Raw genomic sequence first — 8614 nt, forward strand, 5'->3', positions numbered from 1 at the left:
GGTTTAGTACTTGTTGTCTACACAAAACCACAATACAATACTTGGAGCACAAATTGTTCCACTATCTCACTGTATATGCTAATTTAGAGCAAAAATTGTTCCAATGTTAAACATAAAGTTACAAGTTACTAATCAACATACAGCTGCCTTTAGCACCAACATTAACATAATCTCAATCTCACATTTTCATGCTTATAGAATAAGAACCTTGGTGAAGCTGTCTAATGCATAAACGTATTGAGCATAAATGCATAAGATTAAAAAGACTATCAAAGTCAAGACAACAAACTAGAAAGTTCAACAAACTTGTGCCCATCCTTAAAATAGAGTTAGTTACAAATTAAACTCATCATTATCTGGCTCATTGCAATTTGTAGTAACAAAAAGATTTAGAAAACCAACAAAACATTGTTGCAACCTCCATTACAATATCTCCCAAGTACCAACAGATAGCAACAAAGAAAATGTCAAAACATTGATGGGCCTGCGAGAAAATAGAACTCTTTAGACAAATGATCTACATTTCATGATAAAATATATAAAACTATCAAGCAAGTTATGTAAATAAGTTCTTTGCTTACTTGTTACCACACATCACTAGTTGATAGTTGAACTTACAAGATGCAACTATATATCAATTATACTACATTCAATCCCACTACAAGCAAAATCTACAAAAATATGAAAGAATATGCTAGTTATTAAGAAACACAAATAACAATTATATTCAATATAATTAATACAAATATCAAATTCTTACCAAGTTCAAGTTGTTCAAGATACTCTAAATCTTCCTCAATATTGATTGGAAAAGGCTCACTTCTAATCCAATCTTGAACATAAATAAGAGATTCTACAATTTTAGGGGTTAATGAACTCCTAAAGGGATCAAGAACATGACCTCATGTGCTGAATGCACATTGTGATGCGACACTTGAAATATGTATGGCTAACACATCACAAACCATCTTCGTGAGAATAGGAAATCTCGGCTCATTAACTTTCCACCACATTAGTATATTAAAGTCATCAATATTTGGCTCAATATCTTCAGCAAATATCTTTTCAATTCTGATTTATTACCTGAACTTCCACTAACTTCTTTATGCTTCTCAAATTGTTGTTGCATTCTCATTCTTCCTCTATTTACAAAGTTGTCACAACCACTCACACTATATATACTTGATGAATTGTCAAAAGAAGTGGGTGAAGATGGTACATGTAAAGAGCTTTTTGGAGATCTCTTGACATAATATTCAAACAGTTTGTTCATGTATTTTTTCACTTCTAAACATAGTTTTTGCCCATCTTGTTTTCCAAACAAATCTACAATTGCAAATGGAACATAATCAAGCTTGTTACAGGGATCCAATACAAATGAAATAAAGACCATCTTGTTCATTTTTTGTGGTTCACCCCAATATTTTTTGAACTTCTCATTCATACTTTCTGCCATTTCTTTCAAATTACGATCTTCATTTGTCATAATCTCTTTCAAAATAAGATTAAGTTCAACAATTTCAACAAAGTGTATATTGCTAGTGAAAATATTAGAACCGGAAACATTCAAAGTAAGTACATAAAAAGTTTCAAGAAATTTCACCATTCACCTCACATTTTTCCAGTCAACACTTGAAAGAATATTTGCAGTAGTTCCATCATCAACACTAGTTTCATCTTCAACACTAGTTCCATCTTCAACACCGGTTCCATCTTTGTGTTCAGAAGAATCAGAACCAAAGGTACAAGATGATTCAAGTATTCAATATCATAAAAAATATATCTTTCAAATGCAAGCTCAAAATGTTGTGTTATATCAAGCATCGAATATGTAGAGTTCCACCTAGTAGGAACATCTAAACATAATGATTTCTTACAAGTTATCAATTCAGATTCACAACATTCTTTAAACTTTCTAAGTCTTGCGGGAGATTGTTTAATGTATTTTACGACTTGTCTCACTAGCTTTACAGACTTACAAATTTCTTTCAACCAATCTTGCACAATAAGATTAAGGATATGTGTCATACACCTCACATTAAGATGGTCACCATCCATAATGTTAGTTTCCTAATTGCTCAATTTTTTAGACATTTCTTTCACAGTAACATCATTAGAACTAGCATTATCAAATGTAATAGTAAATAAATTATCCAAACCCCATTCAAGAACAATTAATAATGCAAGCCTCCATATCCACGCCCTTATGACTAGAAATAAGATAAAAATTTATTGTTTTTTATGCAAAATCCAATTTCTATCTATAAAGTGGGTTGTCAAACACATGTAGTTGTTTTTTTGTGTAGAGGTCCAAGTATCTTTCGTAAGACAAACTCTAGAACGTGCTTCTTTGAAAACCTTTTCAAAAGTTTTCTTTCTTCAAGATATAGTTCATAACAATCTCTCGTCACGGTTCTACGAGAAGGAATATGAAATTGCGGCACTGTAACTCTCATGAAGTTTTTAAAACCCTCTTTCTCAACAAAACTAAATGGTAGCTCATCAACAATTATCATTTGGCTAAAGCTTTCCTACTTTGTGTTTGCTCAAATTTCCAAGTGCTAATGACCCCTTCCTTTGCTCCTGTTGAAAATAGTAGAAAATTAATTAGATTTTCACCTCTATCTACGGTGTCACGAGGAAATTTAGGACACATTCTCATATGAGTATTCATTGATGACGTACCATTAGATGATGTAGAAGCTGCATAAGATTTTGCACAATACTTGCGTTTGGCTTTACTATCTCCATTATCATCGGTGAACTTGTCAAAATGCTTCCAACAACTAGCTCTAGGTTCCATGGTTTTTCTTTTCTTTGAAGTATCAACATCAACTTCAACCTCACTAGGAGATGAGGTGTAAGGTATGCTCTCATTTGAAGCTCCACTTTCACTTCCCTTCCAGTTTATGTCATCTATAAAAAAGTGAAATAAGCAAGAAGAACAACAATCAAAATTCAAAAGGACACTATACATTACAATTTACAGTTCACAAATTACATAAATGATCACATAGTTGTATTCAATGATTAAAGAAACAATAGAGTATTCAAGTAGTCAAGCTGCTCGTCTCAAGGAGATCGGTTTTATGATCCATTACAAATATCCATTTAGTTATATGGTCATTTTCTCTATTTTTACTCAAGATGCTCCGCATGGTATAACTGAAATTTCTCTTGCAGTTAGCCACAGAATGAGCAATTTTGCTTGGTACGAAGGAAAGTATTGTTGGAAAATGTTTAGAAAATGTATTATGTTGCCAGATCTTTTGGGGAAAATACTTCTGGAACAAATGACTTCAAGAAAATCATTTTTCTTCATAATTATCTCGATTTCTTCATAATCATTTTCTTCATAATTATCTCTATCACAATTCTCCTTCTAATCTTCAGTTTCTTTATTGTTTAGCAGACATTTTCCTTGCTCCCCAATATAAGAAAGAGTAAACACCAAGTCATAACATAATGTGAAAACAAAATAGTTTAGGACACTACCTTGAGACGAGCAGCTTGACTACTTGAGTAACAATAGTTCAAGACACTAATGAATTCAACATCACAAAGTTAACTAGGATATAGACGATGGACGGAAGACCAATTCTAGAACATATCATAGTACACTTGGAAAAGCATCTCTTTGATCTTCCATGATCAGTCCCTAACTTCGAAATTATATATATATATATATATATATATATATATATATAGCTGAAGGTAAGATCCTAAGACTGAAGAGTTAAGACGAGATATAAAAACATATTAGTGAGGATTGAAGCACTGACCTTCGACTTTCGAGTTGCAACTTGCGAGCAATGCACTTTTGAGTGACGCGAGCTGAGAGTTGAGAGATGAGTAACGATCAGATGGAGGTTACGGGCGACCGGCATATCGCGTACCGCGTATGCTATGACTGACGAGTTACGGGCGGTGGGCGGCGAGGAGAGGACTTAGGAGAGACTAGCATGCTGACTGCAGTTGGGCTAGGGATAGGAATTTGGATTAGGAATTTAGGAATTTGGATTAGGAACTTAGGATTTAGGCAGTTGGCTAGTTCGACTTTTGGTTGTGGGCTATTGGGCCGGCTGGGAATGGACAATTAACAATATACACATATAATTTTAGTTTTTCGATTAACCAAAATATTCAATCTAAAAAACCAAAAACCGAATCAAAAAACTGAAATAATAAAATTCAAAATCGAAACCGACCGTAATAATCAAAAAATTGAAATGAAATTAAAAAAAACGGTTCGATCGGTTTTTTCGGTTTGAACCATATTATGCCCAGCCCTAATGCCAACTGATATTTATTTTAGTAAAATTCTAGTTTATTTTTGCATGTGATTCCATTATCATGCTCATATTTGTATACAACAAACAACGATAAAAAAATAGGTAATCTTATGCTTAGATAGTTATAACCACTTTGGTTGTAGTAATTTGAAGATATTAAATCTTCCCATAATTTTTAGTCTCAATATAATTTCTTTTCTCTTTCGATTCTTTTGAAACTTAAAAAGTTTCTTTTGAGACCTACTACAACCCCAATATTATGAACAATTTCATTCATCCGGATAGTAAAAAATTAGCCCTTAGGAACTTTCAATTAATTTTGTGCACTACCACAAATTTCAAAACGTCATTTTTAAGGTGGCCATCTCCTTCGAGAAGAAAATTATTAATTTTTTCATGGTTAAAATTATTGCATGCAAGACTTATTTCTTGAAAATCATATGTCAAATTTGTGTTGCCATACAATAATATTATTTTGGTCATATCCACAATCTTTTTAGGAAAAAAATATTTTTTTCTTTTATCCTTCAATAGTTCATGATTTTAAAGTATATGACTAAATGATCATTTATGTCAAAAAAAAATTCAATCTTAAACCTCCTATAGAGGTGAGACGGGACATTTATCCGACCATGAACATGTCCTTATCCATACGAATACAAATCACATTTTCTTCAAAAAATGAATTGTAACCATTTGTACATGCTCCGTAAGTTTTTATTAGAAACTCATTATCATGCATTGACATTATCAAATTTATGTGTTCCACCTTAACATAACTTTAAGAGATCAAATGTACCAAATGTACTACCACTTTGTATTCCTTTATTTTGATGGAGGATTTACATAACTTTTCAAATTTGGGTTGCACCAACAACAATGTGCTCAATAACTTCTCATACCACTTTCATGGACAAAATTACTTTGACATTTGAAGGACCGTTTTAACAACCTATAATGTTCTTCCTTTTAATTACCACAATGATGACCATTAACATTTACCACACTCATATTCATACATTCAATCACTTGTCATTTTTCAGACATAATTCATATAAGAGAATGAAGCAAATAATTGGATAAATTTCATGACTTTCAGTCAAAAATATAAAAATTTATGTTAGTCTCATCATATTATCACTATAGTGCATTAATGCTTAAACTCAATGTCTTACCTATATAAGACGCCTTTGGTCATAAATCTATGAGACTTGAACCCAACTTCTTATTATTATGGTACATTGAGACTTTAATTAGATGTCTTACTCACTTAGTGTAGTGAAACCTAATTTCACCATCTTACCCTCAATCGATGTCTTAATAAACCAAATGTATTGCAGAAAAATAAATATGAAATACCAATAAATATGATCTGAATTTCGACTTAAAATTGAATGAAAACTAACAAAAAAATTTAATTAGAATAGCATGTTGGAACCAAATAAAAGTCTCAAATAAAAATAATTAAAATATTTTAATAGTCCCTCTCAATATTGTTATGAAGATTATCATAATTTACTAATTATTTTAAAATAATCATAAAACAAGATTTATTAGTACAAGTAATATATTAATAACTCAACAAGTAAATGTTCATATAAAGAAAAATAAAGTAGTGCAAAAGTAAACAATAACGATAATTCAATCAATATGTATACGTCACATAACTCAATGAATTATCTTTTAATAAAACAAGATCATAAAATACAATTTATTTTTAAATTATTTACTTACAAAACTAATTTAAATATATAAGTAATCAAATTAAAAGTTTGCTCAAAGTAAAAGCAACTTGCTGGACTCGTATGATTTTGGAATGGTAAAAAAACTAATGACGCATGATCAAAAGTAAAATAAAAAATAGATTATATAGTAATGTACCTTGTTTTCGAGAGAAAAATAAACATAGATATTTTTACCTTCTTTATATTTACTTGCTTTAATCCTTCAATAGTAGCACAATTGTATTGATAACGTGTTATAAAACTAAAGCAAAATAAGACAAGAAATATAGAAGATGAAAGCAATAGAAATAGGGAGATAAGAAATGAGGGTATTTCTTATTATTCCAAGTCTTCAAGTGTTCATCAAATTTTCAAGTGTATACAATATGAACCCTTATGCCTTTATTTATAGTGTAACATAGAGGCATACGAAAGGTTAAAAATAAAATGATATTAACATGACTATAATGGAGGAAGTTATCGAAGTGAAAGGTTACAAAGTTGAAGGTTACAGAGGTTATAGTTATCTTCATAATGAAGGAAAGTAATGGAGATAATTGATGATAGTAACTTCTTGGTGTAGTGGACATCCACGCTATAATATCTTATAACATGTTTTATATTATATTGTACTTATTTATTTGTTTTACATTAAAATTAACAGCTGACACCCTTTTACATTGATGGGTGGTAACTTTTATAAGGGTTGTGAACTTTTCGATGAGCAATGACATTTTTAAAAAATTGTGATTTTTTGAAGGATTGTAACTTATCTAGTAAGTCACAATAATCACTTTTTTCTACGATGCTTTGTTGTCTATAAATAAAGAGTTGTAAGTTTTTTCATCTTTAAATAAGGAAGGTCGTGAGAGTTGTTCAATCATGCAATTACAATTTTTTGTGTGGGTAAACTATCAACAAAATTTATGCAACAAGGAGAATAGAAATACTCAACTTCAAACGAGAAAACTATGTAGATAATTAGTATGTACTCAATTTCATAGTCATAAATATACCTTTGCAATAACTTCTACTTGACAAGAAGTTCAATAATTTTCTTTTGCTCAAATACAACTTGGTATTTAAGTCGTGTGAAGTCTCAAACTATTGAAGAAAAATGATTTGATCAAAACCTTGTTTGAAAAGTCCAAATTAGATTTAATAGATTCTCTCTCGTTTTCAATTTTTTTTTGTTTTTTACTTTTATTTTTATTTAGTTTAATATAGAATATTTTTTTATTGAGGTTGAGACACATATTTAAGACCACAAATTAAAATATATTTTTATATATTCTTCATATCCTTAAATTAAAAGTCTTCCTTGCGCTTTAAAATTTCATATTAAATTAATTAGATAAATGTATTTGTCAAAGGGTTTGTGACATTTTTCTTGTCATAAGACAGAATAAACATTCTTTCATACATTAGCCTTTGTTGACAATAAAAAGAGGGATTTCTCAAATTTTTAAATTACAATTTTTACTGTTTTTTTTCCGTTGTTGTTATTCTTCTTAGAACACCCAATTTATTATATCTTTTGTATACTATACTATACATACTATATTAAAAGAAGAGATTAATCACATCAAATGATTATGTCTTCTCTGAAGTGTTGTGATCTTTACGAAGGATTATGACTTTATGAAAAGAAACAATATGCACATGCTCAGACTACCATTTGTTAATTATAAATAGAGAGATTTTTTTACATTTTTAAAACACAAATTTTTAATATTTTCTATTCTTCTCTTCTGAAATTACAGACATTGACAATCTAAAAGATTAATGAAATCTGAACACTCCCTAACATTAATTTTTTAATTAATATACTACTCCAACGAGAAACATCTAATTTAGTATATCTTTTTATATTTATATCAATATTTATTTATATTATATTATATGAAAAGTAAGAATTTCAAAAATACAGTAGTAACTAAGCTATGGCCTATGGGAGGGGAGGATAAAGTATATTTAAGAGGTGTAACTAAGAGATTTCAAGAGAAACTATCTTTCGACATGAATCATAAGAAAGTGTAAATCTACTATTCATAAGAACTTATACTTTGTCATTAATTTAATAATTATTTGCTTAATTAAAATGTTATAAAATATATAGTTAACTATTTAAATAAAAGTCAAAACAAAAAAGTTGAGAGTTAAATTGTAATTTTACTCCTACTATAAATTAAAATGTTATAAAATATTTAACTATAAATTGTATCTTTTTAATTAAAATGTTAGTGACTTTTGGACTTACTTAGATTAATTTCTAACTAAATATCTAATTTAATAATATTTATCATCTATCATCTACATGTATGTAATTAAAATAATAATACTAAGTTTAAGTTAATAAATCTGAATAACTCTACATACTGAATTACTCAACTTTTCTTCTTTATGTAATTTTTATGATAAATAATATAATTTATGTGGATAAAGTATTATCTTTTATGATAAAAAAAATGAATAATTTAAAAAGACAAAAATTTACATGATTCATTAGCTTTTTCTTTCTTCTTCTATTTTTCATTTATTTATTTGCTTTAAATAAAAACAATCACTAACATATTTAATTATCTATTCAATTTTTGT

The 8614-nt window shown here is 29.1% G+C and overlaps 1 long non-coding RNA gene across 1 annotated transcript; it reads right to left on the bottom strand.

Annotated features, from left to right (window-relative positions):
• Window positions 1-289: 289 nt before the first annotated feature.
• Window positions 290-4073, bottom strand: LOC138349028 (uncharacterized). Its single transcript, XR_011221559.1, has 4 exons — window positions 3783-4073; window positions 2686-2916; window positions 582-2583; window positions 290-484 (listed from the first exon to the last, which is right to left on the bottom strand). It is a non-coding gene; the product is annotated as an uncharacterized lncRNA (long non-coding RNA).
• Between the last annotated feature and the right edge of the window lie 4541 nt (window positions 4074-8614).

This window comes from Solanum lycopersicum, chromosome 6 (genome assembly GCF_036512215.1).
Source record: "Solanum lycopersicum chromosome 6, SLM_r2.1".
In the NCBI taxonomy this organism is placed as follows: domain Eukaryota; kingdom Viridiplantae; phylum Streptophyta; class Magnoliopsida; order Solanales; family Solanaceae; genus Solanum; species Solanum lycopersicum.